The sequence below is a fragment of the Haematobia irritans genome, chromosome 3 (genome assembly GCF_050003625.1).
Source record: "Haematobia irritans isolate KBUSLIRL chromosome 3, ASM5000362v1, whole genome shotgun sequence".
Taxonomy (NCBI): domain Eukaryota; kingdom Metazoa; phylum Arthropoda; class Insecta; order Diptera; family Muscidae; genus Haematobia; species Haematobia irritans.
The window spans coordinates 230,548,896-230,568,745 of NC_134399.1; the positions used below are offsets into that span (position 1 = coordinate 230,548,896).

The 19,850-nt window shown below is 32.2% G+C and overlaps 1 protein-coding gene and 1 long non-coding RNA gene across 3 annotated transcripts in view; both read right to left on the reverse strand.

Moving 5' to 3' along the window:
- Window positions 1-19,850, reverse strand: part of Neto (Neuropilin and tolloid-like) — a 212,425-nt gene that overhangs the window by 134,778 nt on the left and 57,797 nt on the right. The window lies entirely within an intron of this gene.
- Window positions 18,063-18,413, reverse strand: LOC142229941 (uncharacterized). The gene is made up of 2 exons (XR_012720535.1): window positions 18,296-18,413; window positions 18,063-18,237 (listed from the first exon to the last, which is right to left on the reverse strand). It is a non-coding gene; the product is annotated as an uncharacterized LOC142229941 (long non-coding RNA).

Genomic DNA, 19,850 nt, shown 5'->3' on the forward strand with positions numbered 1-19,850 from the left:
ATGACTTTATTTTTAGGCTTCTAGAATCCGTAGTTTTTATCTAACTTGCCTGAAATGAGAAATCTAGAGGTATTTTAGGACCTTAAATATGAGAGCCGAAAATGGCGTGTAGTGGTCCATGTTTTGGTTTATCTCCCAAATAGACCGATCTCACGATTTTACTTCTTGGGCTTTTAGAAACCATAGTTTTTTTTTCAAATTTGCATGAAATTTTAAATCTAGAAGTATTTTAGGAACATAAAGAGGTGTGCCGAAAATAGTGAATATCGGTCCATGTCCATGCACTGATAATGAAAATTGCTTGAAACTGAATTATAGTTTCCAGATTTTACTTCTGGTAATCATTTAAATAATGGGGGTAAAAATCTACAGATGTTAGATTTTAAATCAAGGCGTTATTTCATCGTTTTCTTGCACACGATGTTTATGATTCCTCTTAAACTCAAACAAATATGGTTCTTATAAATCCAGAATCTGATCTAGTCTTCATAGGTAAAATCTTTGAATTTATCTTCGGGAAGTGTACTGGTTGAACTGATCTGCTTGTCATCAAATCCCCCTGAAATTTTCACAGGAAACTATAATATTTGATTCATGGTGGTGGGTATTTAAAATTCGGCCCGGCCGAACTTACTGCTTTATATACTTGTTGTTGGCTTAAGTTGTGGTTTACTAAAAGCTTCTTCATCTAAAGAAGCCCGTCTAAAGGCGGGATTTGGCATTATAGGGTTAATAAATGACAGATTTGTTTTTATCGCGCGTTTAATTATGTTTTGATCCTGTCAATACAATATATTTAATTGTATTATTTGGTGTTAAAAAAATAATACAATATTCAATTTCCTTAATTAATTCCAAAGATTTGTACACTAATGATGTTGGTATTGATTCTGAATTGGAATTTATTCGTTTTTTCAGCTTTTTCTTCATGAGCTATCAAAGTGCTTTAAAACGTGCTAACGACAACTTAAATTTCCACATTCAGACCCGACTTCAAGTAGAATTTTTTCCATATATACGTTTTTAAAACAAAGCGTTGAAAAACATCTTCTATTTTTGAACGCTTTTTTGGTTTGTGTCAAGATACAAAAACTCCACTATTTCATTAATTTTAAGATTTTTTTTAGAATTGACCGTAATTTCATGTAAAGATGTCCATTTTTAAGTTGAACCACTTAACAATACACTAATATAAAAAGTTTCGTTATGTAAACGAAATGTGTCGTTAAAAGTCAGCCAATGAAACAAATTCGTTAATACAACGAAATGTTTCGTTATTATAACGAATTTTCTGTTAATCAATGTAGCGTTTCGTATTGTTAACGAATATTTTCTTTGTATTAATGAAAATGTTTCGTTATATCAACGAAAATTTTTCGTTGGCTGACTTTTAATGAAATTTTCTTTGTGTGTAAGGACAAAACGATTTTATGTGCTTTTGGACAAGAAAAAAAGTTTAAATAAGAAAAATTCACAAATGCTATTTACGATAACTTTTATGAATATGAGGGAAAAAAACTTTACAAGGTGTATTTGCTGCTGGAATCATTACTAATGTTTCAATGGAGCTTTGAAATATGTGGAAACCCTTATTCTGGCAGCAAGGCTTAGATAAAAACGCCGTTTTAACCATATTTCAATAGAAACATGTCGAAAATAAAAAAACGCCAAAAATATCTAAAAGTCAGAAAAAAGCTAAATGCATTTGCCCCCGCTAAACGACTTCAAAAAAGCCAAATCTAGCAAGAAAATAGCTAAATTGGCAACGCTGTTTACATGGGTCTTCCCGGAAATTTCACAATGAAATCACAGAAAAATAATAACTTGCGCTATTAAGAGACAGACATATATTAAATATGTTATAGCGAATAAGAAAACTAGTTCAATGTGCTAATCTATAAATCATATATCATAACATCAAATGGAATTAAAATTCCATAATTTTTGTTTAGTTTTAATCAATTATATTTTCAATTTCTTACAAACTAATTTTTTATTCATATTCATTAGGAATGCAAAAATCATATTTCATGATTTAAACTAAATGTAATTGATTGACAAAGATGAGTTTTTCATAATTATTGTTGGAAATCAAGACATTTAAAAAAAACTCTGTGCTCATTAAAGTCATATCATATAATCTGGGTCATATAATATGACACAATTAAATAAATAACCTTTGATGGGAAAAGCTAAGAGAAAACTGTGTAGTCCGACCAAGGCGAATATTTGAAATACAACGCCCGTTGCTGTTGTTCACTATAGTTACGGTGTAGTTTTTAATTTCTTCATTCAAATGAACTTTTAAGGCATAACTTCTAAAACTATAAAAATGTATGACAATCATACGTAAAATTCATTCAAGATTATCCAAATTTGCACTACTTCCATATCACAAATTGGGAATGCTCATTTTTTACCGAATCAAATGAATTTTAATTAATGAATCAAATTAAGTTGTAATTTTTCAAAGACAATATATTTGCAAACGAGAAGGCACAAACTGCAAATTTTTTTAATTTGGATTAGAGGTGTATCATTGCTCACGCATATTTATTCATGCGCACTCATGCACCATATCTATGGTAGGAACCCACAATCAATATTCACTAAATGAAAAGCCGTAGCCACACACGCTTCAGTGAACGAACAACTTTTAAAGGCCCATGTACGATCCACGTAACTGGAAACATTTTCTAGCAAATAACAAAACTACTACATGGTACGCTAGGCGATTAATTCCACGAAAAAAATGTTTCCCACTCATGGAAAATTGTTCACGACTCACGTGATATTCGCGTGTCAGAACAATTTCGTGTATTTTTACAGATAACGTACTTCTAATTTATTTTTTGCAATATGAAATTTCGAAAATAAATATATTCCTTTCTTTAATTACATAAGCACTTTTAAAATTTTTCAGTAAAAAAAAATCATAAAAATCCTTAAAACTTTACTCACATTATCATTGATAAAGTTAATAAAAATTTCAGTAGCAATTTCTCAATATCACACTCACAATACTACATTTATATATTGACAAACTGATGTGTGATGTCGAATATATCCATTACAATTGCAAACAATCATGTTAAACCACAATTACAGTCATGACATTCCATATTTCTTTAATTACTTCTCAATTTTGCAAGATGTAGGAAATTCTTATATATAAATATTTCGCATAAGTTATCCAAAGATGTGTCTCACTCAACTATATCACTTTGCTGGTGTGGTAACAGATCAAAGAAATAGCCAATTTCCATTCCAATTTCATATACAGGCCATTAAATATCACAAATAAAAAACAAACAGCACTCACTCCAAGTAGAGAGTGTGCATGCCTATGTTAAATGATTTGATATTTTTATTGATGCGTATGATTATAAACTTGCAATAATTTATTATATTTACCATACGATACACACATACAAGCGCGCGCCCATTCTCACTCATGGCATTACATTTGGGACAGACAAACTGAAACATCAACATTCGTTGATTCGCCCATTCTCTCACGGACATAAATAACACAATTTTATATTTACGTATCTACAAACAGATATTTATGTGACCACCCACCTGACCACAACGTTCGTTATCGTATTCGATATAGAAATATTCTCGGGTTTTTCTCGAAGAAAACTATCGAAAACGATATCGAGAATGGTTCGAAAAAATTTCGAAAAACGTTCATCTGTCGTGCTATTACTGCCAGCAAACTCTTCGTTTTCGAAGGCTTGCTAGTGATTCGTTAAAGAAGGTTTCGCGATATCTATAATTGATCGTTAACGAATCTATTTCGAATTCGTTTTCGTATTCGATATCATTCCGCTTTCGAAGGTTTTGTATACTGTTTTATTCCCATTTTGTTCCCATTATAAGTTGTGTAGCAAAAGAAAATTTTCAAGTTTGTTTTTATTTTATTACAACACAATATAGATAATTATAATACAAAATAATATAGATATTAGTGTTGCGAACAAAATACTTAAAATATTTACATTTAAAGTGATTTAAGGCACTGCATTGACTTCTTTGCGAGGAATTTCTTATTAAGCCGGTCGGGGCTATGCCATGGAAAAGGACTATAATCAATGAGTAACATTTTGCTGGATACATCTGAAAATTAAACATGAAAGAAAATTTGTAGTTTTTTAAAATATATATAAATAAATTACTTACCTCTTTTAGATTCGCTAAGACACTTCACCCGCACTTAACAATTTCTTAAACTGAAATGACTTTTTAATCTCTGTTTTTGTCAAAAACAAACATGGCGAAACACCAACAAATAAGCCGAAAAATATTCGTTATTACTTCGAAACAACGAACGTTCGAAATTTTTCTATTATCGAACTTTTCTCGAATAATGTGCGCGTAAATTTATTTCGAAAAATGTTCGCTTTAGCGAACCTTCGCCATTTCTCGGCACTTTGGTCGGGTGGGCAAGTATTGTGTGGATGTGTGCGTGTGTGTGTGTCAACATATTTATGGATGCGTATGCATGTTTGTTTCACGAAAGAATTTGATGTGTGCTCTTTAAAAATGAAATGAAGAAATGTCTCAGACACTCCTATGGACCACAATGTAGGAGACAGAGAGTGAATGAATGTGTACGACATTTGTGCATGTATCTGTGCAATTAGAAGTGTACGTACAAATGAAAATTAATAGGAAGGGAAGATATGTCAATGTAAACATTTGCTTTTTCATCGTCAAAGACCTTGGGCAATTACAGCAAAATTCATTTTATGCGTACAAATAAGTGGAAGAAGGAAAACAACACGAAATGCTAACGGCAAACAGAAATCCCCAAATAATAAATTGATGCCGTTTAGACATCGTAGTTGTAGCATTATTTTGTCATCAGACATAAAAATGTCCCATGTCCAAAATGTCTCTCCTATTTGGGTGTTTTGTGTATTGACGTACCTACATATTTATAAACATTTAATATATCGCAAAGTAAATGTTAAAGGAATGTTTCTACGAACCATATTAAAAGAAAAAAACAATTTGAAATAAAAATTGAGTTAAGTGAAGAGATATATCCAATGCAGCCAAATCACTCTCCAGACTATGGTCGTCATTTGCACTTTTCTCATTCCTATAACAAAAATAAATTCGAACGATTATAAGCCAATCTAATTGTCCAATTTTTTTGAAATTTGTAATTGTTGCTGGAATATCGTCGTACTCAATATATTCAATTGACATCACCATGCTATTGAATTTGTCGCATAAGTGATTCATTGCTTCGTTGCTATGTTGCAAGTGTCAAAATCTTGTTAAACCACATCATTATCTTTGAACTCTACCCATAAAAAGTTCGATTTCATCAAACGGAGGTTTGCACCATTTGCTAATCCCATTTTGACTGATTGGTCTAAGTGAGCCTAAAAATATTGGTCTGTCGCTATACCTTCCCCATTTGCTATTTGAACTATCTCGTTAAAAAAAAAAATACGTCCCATGACGCCATTAAGTACACCTACCACTCACTCCACACCGGCAATCACTTCCGGATTTCATTCGCCCAAATGCGGTTTATTGACGAATCTACTAAGGTGAAAATATATATGTCGACAAGTTTGTATGGATGGCCCTTCTGCGACGCTATCTTGACCAGCAGCAATATTTTTGGCACGAGGAAATGTACAAGCATGTATTGGAGTTCCCACATCCATAAAAAACTTGATGTATGGTAAGAGAAACCATCCTGTGATTGTAAATCATTATTCTCAAGCAAAAAGTAATGGTGGAGATACGGCATAAAGGTTATTGGTAAGCAGTTTTTCACATTTATTAACATACTTACCCAATTTTTATTGGGTACAATTGGTTCTCACATGCTTATCGACCAATAAAAAGCACAAACTCCAACAAAGACTTCTTTCAAAATTCTTATTTTTATCTTCAATATAATACAAATTTTTTCCAAGCGGTGGCATAGAACCCGAAAAGCGTTACACCTTTTTTCCAAACAACTCTCTAGTCACTTTACTAAATAAGCTTTCATGTCCCTTATTCTCCAAAGAATGACCCATATTTGTCATTCCATTATTTTATTTTCGTATTTTCAAATATTATACTAAGAACTACAACATTAAATTTATTATTTGTTTTTGAAGAAATTCTACTAAATTCCCAATTTATGTTCGTATAAATGACAGATAAACAGGTTAACAGTTCGATGTTGCAAACAAATTTTGAATATAAATAAGTTTTTTGGTATTCAATGAATTCAAATACAAACACACAATAGAATATTTTTGTAAGGATGAATATGTTTTCTCGACATTTTCTTGTAAACAAAAACTACCCATTTTGTTTTTCAAAAACAAATATCAAAAATAATTATTTTTTCGAGGGGATGTGAAAGAAGATACATTCTCATTGAAATGCTTGGCACACGACTACGTTTCGACTGGCTTCATTAAATAATTTACATTAAGAAACAAAAGCGTCATTCACCAGCATAGTTGACTTTTCTAATGATTCGAAATATTTGATCTACGATTTCAAAGGACAAAACCTTCTCCTTTATATTGCTGGTCAGAGGAATGATGAACACTTGTAATCAATCTACTTGCTTTTCAAAAGAAGAACTGAAATAATTAATGGAAGCACTCAATCAATGGCATCCTAAAACGCCCAAAATTTAATTAACTTCAAACATAGCACAACTATTCAGGGGCCAATGTCGTTTGGTTATTTTTTTTTCGGCGTCATCTTATATCAAATTGCAAGTTTCAAATATAATTAACATCTTAAGCTTTAATAGGAGTAGTAAAAATTTGATGTTAACATGCAGGAAATTTATTATCTCTCCATATAATCGAAGAATCGCATACACCGAAGAAAGTAAACTGTTTTATAGGAAGAAAAAACTCGTACGAAAAGTGAACTAAATTTTGCTACACCGAAAGAAAAAGCGTTCGTCATCTTGACGATTGAGTTTCATCAATGCGTTTTCGTCTATGCGATGAAAAGTTTCGTCCATGGGAGTATTTTGGTAGTCCACGTGACGAAATCAATCATCAAAGTCAATTTTTGTTCTTTCCATAGTTCGTCACATTGATGATCTAGTTTCGTCTATGAGACGAAATTATTTTCTTTCCGATTCAGCGAAAGTTAACCAAAATTAACATTTGATTTAAATTAATTTCGTTTATATGAAGTCCCAATATATGAATTACACATATTAATAGAAGTTGGACTAAAGTTTTAAGTGTTTTATTGTCATGATGTATCAAGGATGCTGGTTTTCGTCAATGCGATGAAAGAATCTTCAAATTGATGAAACACACTTTTCTCTGAAATGTGTATCAAAAAATCTCAATGCTAACTAAAACATAAAACGATATACGGTGTATATAGTATATAGATGTTTGTAATTTACATTTTTCCATTAGTACTAATCTGAAACACCTAAAAGTCGAATCAATAGTCAATGTGACGAAACAGTGTTCAATGTGATGATAGAATTCATACGTTCTGTAGGTGTGTGTTTATTTCTCTACCTAACAAAAAACACACACACTGTCAATGCCCTCTTGTACTTTTTAACTACAGTTCACGAATTTACGCCATCTAATAGAAGAAAATATTAACTAAAAGTTAAGAAGAAAATCATTGGCCCCAAATCATGACCATTTTAACCACACAGTAGTTCAATCTTACTATTTTTGAGAATCGTACGAAAATTTTCATTTGCTCTAGTTCATACTGAACTTATGTGTACGGTCATCGAACTCTATACTCACGTTTAGTTCATAAAATATTTGAGACATAAAATTTAACTACTAACAAATATTTTTTTACAATAAAAATAAGTTAAATTTAGCGTTAGTTTAACTACGGAAATTTTCTTCTGTGAAGAGTAAGCACATCGAATGTAGTATAGTACCAAACTGTTCTAACTTTGCAACTCGTGAAGAAATGTAATTTTTATTTTTTTTCTTTACTTTTTCGAATCTTAATATTTATTGGGACTTTTTGTTTGCTTTTTCTATGTGTATTTCTTAATCTCTATATAGATTCGTAATCTTCAGAATGAAGTACGTTGGAAAGAAATTCTTATAATTAAGTCCTGAGGCCATATATTCACGTATTGAGATTTTCTATAAACAAATCATAGTCATCTTCATTATCATCATAATATCTAAATTTGAAATTAAAAATGTTTGACTAAATTATGCTTAAAAACGAGAAAAAAAATTATAAACAAAAGTATTCATAAGGTTAATACTTGGGTACGTATGACTAACATTCCAGTTCCTTATGATACCCATACGCCACCGAGTACTGAAAAAGTGCTCAGTTAAAACTGACAATATTCGATTGCAATACGTTTTATGATACACTTTTCACATAAGAATACAAGAATACGTATGCTATTTACATGTCTATTTTAATTTTAATTGTCGTGATGTCCATTTTTTCATACAAAATAAATAAAATAATTGTGATGTAAAAACAAAAATGATTTTCCAATAAAACTCAACAAAACGCTGATGACACGATGAGATGGTTTTTTTATTTGCGTCTTTAAAAAACTTAACCATGAATAGTCCAGCAATAAGAATTAAAACTAATTTCATTTTTTCATATATAATCACGAAAGCGCAATGAAAAAAATCTTTGAAAAAATCAATATTTGGGTCGTTTTATAAAGAGATATGGTTTAGTAGCCTCCCTCTATGCGAGCTGTCTCTCCGTTTAAATAAACAAATATGTAGAAAAACCAACATGCCAGCACTAATTCCCTCATTCCGGTACTCTTCCATAGAACATTCTTGACCAAGCGAAATAAGGCTTTGGAAGCCAGAGCCACACTCAATTCAATGGTGACTGTCTGCGGTTTTATCGAGGACAAAGAAAAACAAACAAAATTGGTCGATGATTGTTAGGACACATCGAACGTTGTAGATGTCTTTGTCGGGCGATTTAATCAATTTCAATCTAAACATCAACAGGATGGCAAATGGACAAAGCCTAAGGCTGAGGCTGAGTCTGATGGCAAGTCAAACGAAAGGAATGCTGTGTAAAGACAAAACCTTAATTTGATTAAAGAAAGCACATGAGGCATTTTACCGTTACACTCATACCATTAACATCAGCCTCTCTTTCTTACTCTGACCACGCTGGCAGTGGCAGCAATCCAAAAAGACTACAACAGTGTATTTGTGTGTGTGTGTGTGTATCGGTTCGGATGAGAGCCTTTGTGTGTATGGGTATGAGTAGTGTGATTTTGTGACTTTGAAAATAATGAGATTGGGTGTAATCACAAATGATGTTGTGATGTTATGCTTGGTGCTTCTTCGCATTCCTTCAGTTTCGTCTCTCAATTTGGCTTACCATCGTCGAATGGTTCTGTCTAGAGGGCAGAGACATCAACCTTGTCATATTAAATTATCCACGAATACAACAGTACTTGTACTCGTAGTTGCTATTTGTTTATTTTCGTTTGTATTTTTTCGAATCTTTTTTCATACGCCCTTTTTCTGAAGAATTTGTTTTATTTCAATTCCATTAGGATGAGTATGAGAAGAGTATAAGAAAATGCTACACAGTGATATTTCTGTCTAAGAAAACTAAAATAAACACGAAATTCAAATAAATAATGAACAGTCTTTCCGTCTTACCCTTAAGTATCTGCTTTAAAAATCGATAGAGATGACAGAGATACTGAATGTCGCAAATTTTCAGTTTATGTGTAACTAAGAAATTTATATATATATATATATATATATATATATATATATATATATATATATATATATATATATATATATATATATATATATATATATATATATATATATATATATATATATATATATATATATATATATATATATATATATATATATATATATATATATGTATATATATATATATGTATATATATATATATATATATATATTTTTTTTTTTTTTAATTTCACCACACCTAATATGAAGAATTTAAATAATAATGAGGTTATATCTGAATCTATACACTAAAAAAGCATTCACGGTTCCAAAGGTTTTGTCTTTATACTAATGATTTAGGTATTGATTACGAGCCAAAGAAGCGGAGAATTGAAGTAAGGATACATTTAAGACACAATTCTCTATTCAATTTGAGTTTCCAAATTCAGACTCGACTTCAAGTAGAAGTTATACTAAGTTTCAAGTTAAAAACATCTAAAGTAAAAAATTTCCTATTTTTAACGGTTTGTTTTTTTTTATAAACAAGATACAAAAAGTCGAAAAATTTAAAGACGATTCCATTAATTTTAATTAAGCATTATTTTATAGAAATTATATTTTCTTTCATGTACAGATACCTATTGTTAAACCGATACACTTAACCCTCGAATGCCCCAATTTTTTTAAGCCAATTAAATTCATTGTTTATGTTACAAAATCAAAAAAAAAAAAAAAACAAGTATATACAGTAGTAAGTTCGGCCGGGCCGAATCTTAAATACCCACCACCATGAATCAAATATAATAGTTTCCTTCGAAAATTTCGGGGGGGTTTGATGACAGATATTTTCCCTAGCAGATCACCTATGAAGACTAGATCACATTCTGAATTTATAAGAACCATTTTTTGTTTGAGTTTTAGAGGAATCATAAACATCTCTTGTAAGTGTGCAAGCAAATGATGAAATAACGCCTTGATTTGAAATCTAAAATCTGTGAATTTTTATCCCAATTATTTAAATGACTACGAGAAGTAAAATCTGGAAATTTTGCATTCAGTTTCAATCAATTTTCATGATCAGTGCGCCTTTTATACCCTCAATATGTGAAGTCGGTCTAACATATCGAGGCCTTACAAAATGGACCCATAAAACTAAATCATATATACTTTGTTATGGGTCTAAAATGCCAGTATGAGGCGGAGATCGGTCCATATGGGGGCTATATCAAAACATGGACCGATACTCACCATTTTCGGCACACCTTTTTAAGGTCCTAGAATACCTCTAGATTTCAAGTTTCAGGCAAATTGGGTAAAAATTACGGATTCTAGAAGACCAAGAAATAAAATCGGGAGATCGGTCTATATGGGGGCTATATCAAAACATGGACCGCTACTCTCCATTTTCGACACACGTCTTTATTTTCCTAGAATACCTCTAGATTTCCCATTTCAGGCAAATTGGGTAAAAACTACGGATTCTAGAAGCTCAAGAAGTAAAATCGGGAGATCGGTCTATATGGGGGCTATATCAAAACATGAACCGGTACTCAGCATTTTCGACACACGACTTTAGGGTCCTAGAGTTCCTCCAGATTTCAAATTTCAGGTAAATTGGATTAAAACTACGGATTCTAGAAGCCCAAGAAGTAAAATAGGGAGATCGGTCCATATGGGGGCTATATCAAAACATGGACCGGTACTCAGCATTTTCGACACACGACTTTAGGGTCCTAGAGTTCCTCCAGATTTCAAATTTCAGGTAAATTGGATTAAAACTACGGATTCTAGAAGCCCATGAAGTAAAATAGGGAAATCGGTCCATATGGGGGCTATATCAAAACATGGACCGATATACCCCATTTTGGGTACCCTTTTTGATGGTCTTAAAATACCTCTAGATTTCCAATTTCAGGCAAATTGGATAAAAACTACAGTTTTTATAAGCCCAAGAACCCAAATCGGGAGGTCGGTTTATATGGGGACTATATCAAAACTTGGACAGATATAGCCCATCTTCGAACTTGGCCTGCCTGCAAACAAAAGACGAATCTGTGCCAAATTTCAGGACTATAGCGCCTTTATTGAAGGTTGTAGCGTGATTACAACCGACAGACAGACGGACATGCTTATATCGTCGTAGAATTTCTCACTGATCAAGAATATATATACTTTATATAGTCGGAAATCGATATTTCGATGTGTTACAAATGGAATGACAAACTTATTATACCCCCGTCACCATTCTATGGTGGTGGGTATAAATATACTATATCCAAAGTCTCTTGAACAGTTTTAACAATGTTTACTTTTTATTTTAACCATTTTTATTAGTTTAAGGTGTGTTTTACTAAAAGCTTCCTAATTTAACGAAGGCCGCCTAAAGACGGGATTGGACATTCCATTGTTAACTATAAGGACAAATTGACTTTCCAATGAAGTTTATCGACTTTTGGACAAGAAAAAAAAACTTTATATTAGAGAAATGTGTCTTCTAGGCTAATTTCATGTCGTATTTTAAGGACATGAAACCTTTGGCCTCAGGACAATATTTTTTTCTGTGTAGTCCTATGGTTGACATTTCCAGCTACTTTCCCTAGGAATTACCTAGTTCGAAATTAGATAATGTGGCTTAGTAATTGGCATTGGACGGGAGAACTAGATATGGAACGTTAATGTTATTAATTTCTAATGTCCCATTGGTGTCCCTATCTTGGATCAAAATTTAATAACACAATTTTTTTAATGGGTAATTTTAATTTTTTGTTTCAAATCGGTTAAAACCGAATAAGAATTAATAAAATGGTAAAAATTATCTAAATTTTGTTTGGAAAATTTCAAATGTTTTAAAATATTAGAGATCAAATTATTCAAACAAGATTTATAATGCATTAAAAATCATAATAAATTATAAAAATTATTTATTTAGCAAAATATGACAAACTTTTTTAATTCACATCCAAAACACTGAATGCGGTTCACACCTTAAGAAGTGGTACAAGAAGTAGTGCTACCGCTGTTGAAATGGTGGACATCCGACAAGTAATTGAAACAAAAGTCTGTTCCAAATAAGCATTCAAATTTAAATTTCAATCACTTCAGTCCACATACTTCGTTTTACCCAATATGTTTATATATATATTGCACAAAAACAAAATTTAATAACAAAGTCGACCTCGCCTGACTTTCAAATGTCCTAGCTTGTTTTCGATTTCACTTTCTTGCATACTTGTCTTCACTGTTCACAGGATTCAGCATTATCTTATGATGATGGCAAAGCAAGAATACAATCTGCATGAGTGTCAGCAATCCAATATTAAAGAGACAAGACAGGGAAAAAACAAAAATGATTCCATTTTTAATGTAGTCTTTTCTTTTTTTGCATCAAAATTTCAAATTCGAACAAGCTGCAAGTTGTTTTTAAGCCAGTATGCTACTGCTGACTGCCAGATTTAGAAAAAAACAAAACTATCAAAATTTAAGCTGAATAATTAACGAGTGCATAAGAAGTAAAGGAGGGAAGACTAGCTGTTCTGGATGTTTCTTATCACGACAACGTCTACTCGCAAAAGTTTTCATCGTCATGGCTATGACGCTACTCTAGACGAAATCAGCTCCTCACGTAGATAAGGAAAACTTTGAATAAGTCTTTGATGTTATATCGAAAAGTTTCCATCAATTAATTATATTGTTTTGCCAGTCTTTGATAGCATTTAACATTGGAGATTATGTTATTTGATGTTGTTTATTAGTTTTGAATGCAACTAAAAGAAAATCACAAAGGATAAAGGTTCAATCACTTTTGATGAAATTGCTGTAAAGTAAGAATGGGTTGATTGAAATTTAAAATGAAATTGCAATGTAAGTAACGATGCATATAAACTAACCTATTGACATAAAATTTTCTCAAAAACTTATGAACTAACCTATTGACATACAATTTTCTCAAAATTTTATTTCATTAAATTATCTATCGATGAAATGAAGACAAGATATATGGCACAAACAACAACATCAACTGCATGCTTTTACATGTTCCATTGAGCATATTCAATAATAGATAAACTTCATTAGATCTTTCAAATGTCAGATAAATCAAATGCAATATCGAAAGCTTTGACCAAAAAACTGTCAATTCAAATGAACTCTGGTTGGCCAAAAAACATCAAAATGTTCTTAGCAAATCGGCTTATGCTACGGTCGTCTCCCTAAAATACCACAAATTTGTTTTTTTTTGTCCTTTTAACATTTTCTACATCTTATCCTGTCAATTTCTTACAAAAGATAGTTGAAGAAAAAAGGATAGACCAAGCAAGGAGCATTAGCCCTTTGAACAACCAGGTACTTATATATCCTTCTCTATGGAAGACAAAAGATTTGGAGCGAAAAATTCGTTCGCAAAGACATTCGTCGACTAATAAGGAAAGTTGATTTGTGGATAAGCTCAACAAATACCGGAAACAGTCAGCAATGAAGATGTTGAAAAAGATAAAAATTACTATTTGCCGAGAAATTTGCTGCTTACATCAAAAGGGTCGAGATTTGAAGACTACAAAAAATTATTTTACAATTAACAAAAACAAATTGGTATTAGTTACATTACACATTTGGTATTATTTCAGCAACTCTGCATGAAAATTATTATTTCGTGGAGATTTTAGATTTTGACCATGTGAATGTGTGTTTAATTTGAGGGAATTTAAATCAATAAATTTAAATTGTAATCTTGATCTATCCGTTCCTTTAAGAGATTTTGATCAAATTTTGAATGTATTTTATTTTAGAAATTAGTAAATTTTTTAGTATACAATTTAGAAATTAGCGAGTCTGTAAGGATTATATTGTGAATTATCCAAAGACTGAATAAATAAATAAATAATCGGGCAATAACACGGAAGATTGAAGTCGCAAAATCAATTTTCAATTGAACAAAATATTTTCCAACAATTTACTTAACCACAAATCTGTCTGTCACAAAGTATAATTTCTACTTGTAATGGAATTTTAATTTGGAAATCTAAGTTGCCGTTAAGGTAATTTTAAAGGCCTCTGATAGTACATGATGAAACAAGTAAGGAAAGTCTCAAGTCGGGCGGGGCAGACTATATTATACCCTGCGCCACTTTGTAGATCTAAATTTTCGATACCATATCACATCCGTCAAATGTGTTGGGGGCTATATATAAAGGTTTGTCCCAAATACATACATTTAAATATCACTCGATCTGGACAGAATTTGATAGACTTCTACAAAATCTATAGACCCAAAATTTAAGGCGGGTGGAACACAATGTTAGTAAAAAAAATATGGGAAACATTTAAATCTGAAGCAATTTTAAGGAAACTTCGCAAAAGTTTATTTATTATTTATCGATCGATATATATCTATGTTTACAACTTTTCGACTAAGCAGTGGCGATTTTACAAGGAAAATTTTGGTATTTTTTACCATTTTTGTCGAAATCAGAAAAACATTTATATGGGAGCTATATCTAAATCTAAACCGATTTCAACCAAATTTGGCACGCATAGCTACAATGCTAATTCTACTCCCTGTGCAAAATTTCAACTAAATCGGAGTTAAAAATTGGCTTCTGTAGTCATATTTATGAGTGTAAATCGGGCGAAAGCTATATATGGGAGATATATCTAAATCTAAACAGATTTCAACCAAATTTGGCACGCATAGCTACAATGCTAATTCTACTCCCTGTGCAAAATTTCAACTAAATCGGAGTTAAAAATTGACCTCTGTGGTCATATGAGTGTAAATCGGGCGAAAGCTATATATGGGAGCTATATCTAAATCTGAACAGATTTCAACCAAATTTAGCACGCATAGCTACAATGCTAATTCTACTGCCTGTGCAAGTTATATCTAAATCTGAATCGATTTCAATAAAATTTGGCACACTTGACTACACTACTAACTGTACTCCTAGTGCAAAATTTCAACCAAATTGGGGTAACACTCTGACTTCTGGGACCGTATTAGTCCATATCGGGCGAAAGATATATATGGGAGCTGCATCTAAATCTGAACCGATTTCAATAAAATTTGGCACACTTGAATATAGTACTAATTGTTCTTCTTCTGCAAAATTTAAACCAAATTAGGGTAAAGCTCTGGCTTCTGGGGCCATATAAGTCCATATCGGCCGAAAGATATATATGGGAGCTATATCTAAATCTGAACCGATTTCTTCCAAAATCAATAAGGTTCTATTCTGAGCCAAAACACATACTTGTGCCAAATTTGAAGTCGATTGGACTAAAACTGCGACCTAGACTTTGATTACAAAAATGTGTTCACGGACAGACAGACAGTCGGACATGACTATATCGACTCAGGAGCCCTCCCTGAAAAAGAAATTTCGTTTGTGTAAAATTTTATAATAGATTACTAATTTCCAGCAAATCGGATAAAAACTACGGATTCTAGAAGCCCAAGAAATAAAGCCGGGAGATCGGTGTATATGGGGGCTATACCAAAACATGGACCGATAGGCACCATTTGCTACTCACATATTTGTGATCTTAAAATACCTCCAGATTTTCAAACAAATCGGCCAGAAAATATAGTATCTAGACGCCCAAGAAGTAAAAATCTTTTTATGATCCCAAAAGGACTCTACATTTTCAATTTCAGGAAAATCGGACAGAAAATATAGTTTCTAGAAGCCCAAGAAGCAAAATCGGGAAATCAGTCTCTATGGGGGCTATATCAAAACATGGACCGATGAGCACCAGTTTCGCCACACCTTTTTATGGTACTCAAATACCTCTAGATTTCCAATTTCAGGCAAATCGGATGGTAAATATAGTTTCTAGAAACCCCAAAAGTAAAATCGGGATATCGGTCTATATGGGGGCTATACAAAAACATGGACCGATGAAAACTATTTTCGGCACACCTTTTTATGGTCCTCAAATACCTCTATATTTTCAATTTCAGGCAAATTGGATAAAAACTACGGTTTTTATAGGCCCAAGACCCCAAATCGGGAGGTCGGTTTATATGGGGACTATATCCAAACCTGGACCGATATAGCCCATCTTCGAACTTGACCTGCCTGCAAACAAAAAACTAATCTGTGCCAAATTTCGGGACGATAGCGCAATTATTGAACAGACAGACAGACAGACAGACGGACAACAGACAGACAGACAGACAGACGGACGGACATGCTTATATCGTCTTAGAATTTCTCCCTGATCAAGAATATATATACTTTATATAGTCGGAAATCGATATTTCGATGTGTTACAAACGGAATGACAAACTTATTATACCCCCGTCACCATTTTATGGTGGTGGGTATAAAAAAAATCTGAATTAAAATATTTTAGTAATTGCAAATTGACAAATGATATAGCTATATTTAGTTTAAGGCAGACACAATTTAAGAAAAATGTATTCATTTGAGAAACTTATGAATACAATTTAAGCCAATTTCACCTATTTTAGGAAAATATGAACTATTTTCATATTTAGTAATATTATGTGTTTAATTTTTATGCAACTTTATTTCTCCTTTTTAGTTCACGTCATTAAAGAAAGCAAAAAAATAATTGAAATAAGAAAAATCTTCTCATATCTCGCAAAATTGAACTAAATTCAACTAATTTTCATGTATTAAAATAAAGTTCAATCTGAAATTTTCTGGGACTAGGTCTACCCCACATTGCTATGGATTTTGTAATAATTTTGTCAAAACACGATTAACACACGGTTCGGTTTCTAGATATGGTGACCTTATAAGAAAATAAGAAGAGAAAATCATGAATTTCAAGAGTTTTACACTACCAGCAGAGAAGAATTTTCATCTCGTGATGGCAGATGATAAAATCACTCAGTATTTTTTCTGGAAAAAATAAATCAATCATTTATTTATGATATCAAAATTATTTCATTCCATATGATGTTCTAGTTGCATTGTGGTTATCCACAAGAAAAAGTAATTGTTTCTCTTCTATAAAAAGCCATTAGGCGTGTGGTAACATATTTGTGTGTTTTCATCCCAGCGGCGTAGTTCATGTGGTTGGAAGGCCTCCTTCCAGGCCTGTCTAGGCATTACAGAGGCCTGCTTAGGACATTACACCTTCCTTTCCATTTAACATAGGGTGAGATTGGAGGGCAAGTCCTTATTTGTAGCTTCCATAAAAGACCCTTCACCAGCCCTCCAAAAAGAAGGAGGCTTACAGGAGTGTATATAAAACACCTACATAATTACTGATAATATAACTACTTCTCACGTCCTTCCTATTGTAGGCATGTTGTAGCGCTAAACGGGTTCTCGTTTAGGAAGGCCTTCCATACACATTCCCAAAATAATGCCTTTATGATAAATAAATAATCCGTATTACATTTTTATGCTTTTGTTTCAAATTTATTTATTTTTAACATTAAAAAAGATTAGCGTTCAGAGATATATAAAAACATAAATAAAATGTCAATTCACTCCCCAAGATATCACTATATTTGATTCGTCTGGGCTCTATATTCTTTCTGCGTTTCGGTAAATTTATTGTCAAGATCTGAAAGAAATAAAATGCATTAAAAAATGAAAATAATAAAATAAAATTAAAGACTTACCGTTTGAGTTTTATACTTAAGGTTACAATCGCAAATGCGAAACACTTTATAATTTGGAAGACGTACGTACTTTACCAGATCAATAATTCAACTAACGAATAGCATGTACTGGCGTACGCTAAATTATTATCCACATGGCATTAATGAAAATATTTTCTGACATAAATAGTTATAAATTTCAAATGTTGCTTTGTTTCATTTTTGTTTTTGTTTGGGGTAGAAAATGTTAAAATACAATTCCTCTAACATACACGAAATCCTACGCATTCCTAATAGCTTATTTTTGGAAGTGGAAAGCAATGTAATTACATGCCTATTCATTTCTATTTGTAAGTCGGGGATTGTCATAATATGAAATAACCGTTTGACTTCCAAAGGCATTACAAATGCATTCTAATTATAAATTAATAGGAATGAAACAATTTTACAGCTCTCTTTTAAACGAGAGCACAAGACATCTCTCTTGCTACATAATTTTAACACCCATGCTATACAACTTGCTATAAAGAAGGCAGAGAGAATGTCCGTGTGCATAAAATGAAAAAAGTAAATGAAACGCAATGCTTAAATACAGGTCTGATTTTAGAAGGCTTCCGATGAATGTAAAATCAGTACACATGCATGCCTTATAAACACAACTCCTTCCAATTTAAGGCATCTAACATGCCTGAATTTGCAAGGTCCTTCTCGATTCCGCCGCTGGGATGTTACTCCACATAGACATATATACATACATACACATGCATATATATCATATGAATTTTAACAAATATTTGCTTCATAACTAGAAATATGCGAGTGTTTCAAACTTTTCCTTTGTTTTTCCTTGGTTATGGTTCAATTTTGTATTTCTCATGTGAAAAACAACTTCCGACCATTTACTGCTCCTATAGCAATCGCAACTTTTCATATTTGCCTGTATTTGTATTTTTGCCCTATCCATTTTTATTGAAAATTTAAGGAAAGACGTAGAGCACATGTGTGAGGATTTTCCATGATACTCTGTCTTTTACCAGTTCAAACTTTTTCAAAAACAAAAACAAGAAAGATGCACGCAATCCCTGTGCTCTGTGTTCGGTCCATTGTTCTACTCAAGATGTTTCCATGAATATGTTGAAAGGTGCTGGTGTTTGGATATCCAGACAAAAACTTTTTTAATGAAATGCTCATCCAGAATTATGTAAAAAGAATGCTTTTGTTCCTTTAAAACCCTTGAGAGCTAACTTGATCTCATCCATTTAAATGAAAGGAGCTATGATGGCTACAATGATTAAGGACAAACAATTCATCAGAAGATGTATTCCAAGACATTAAGAGTTTGTTTTACTACATTTTTGGGATACTTTAATGGAAGTAAATATTACTGGGAAAACTATGAACGAAACGCTGGTCAAAATTTGAAATGAATGTAGAGTGCTATATTTTTTTACTTTTCTTGCTTAAATGCCAAGGCAAAGTCTTGAGATTATGATACACCCAAAGAAATTTGTTAGTAGGGACAGCAGAAAAGTCTGCTAAAACAGCAGAAAGTCTGCTGAAAAAGGGACAGCAGTCA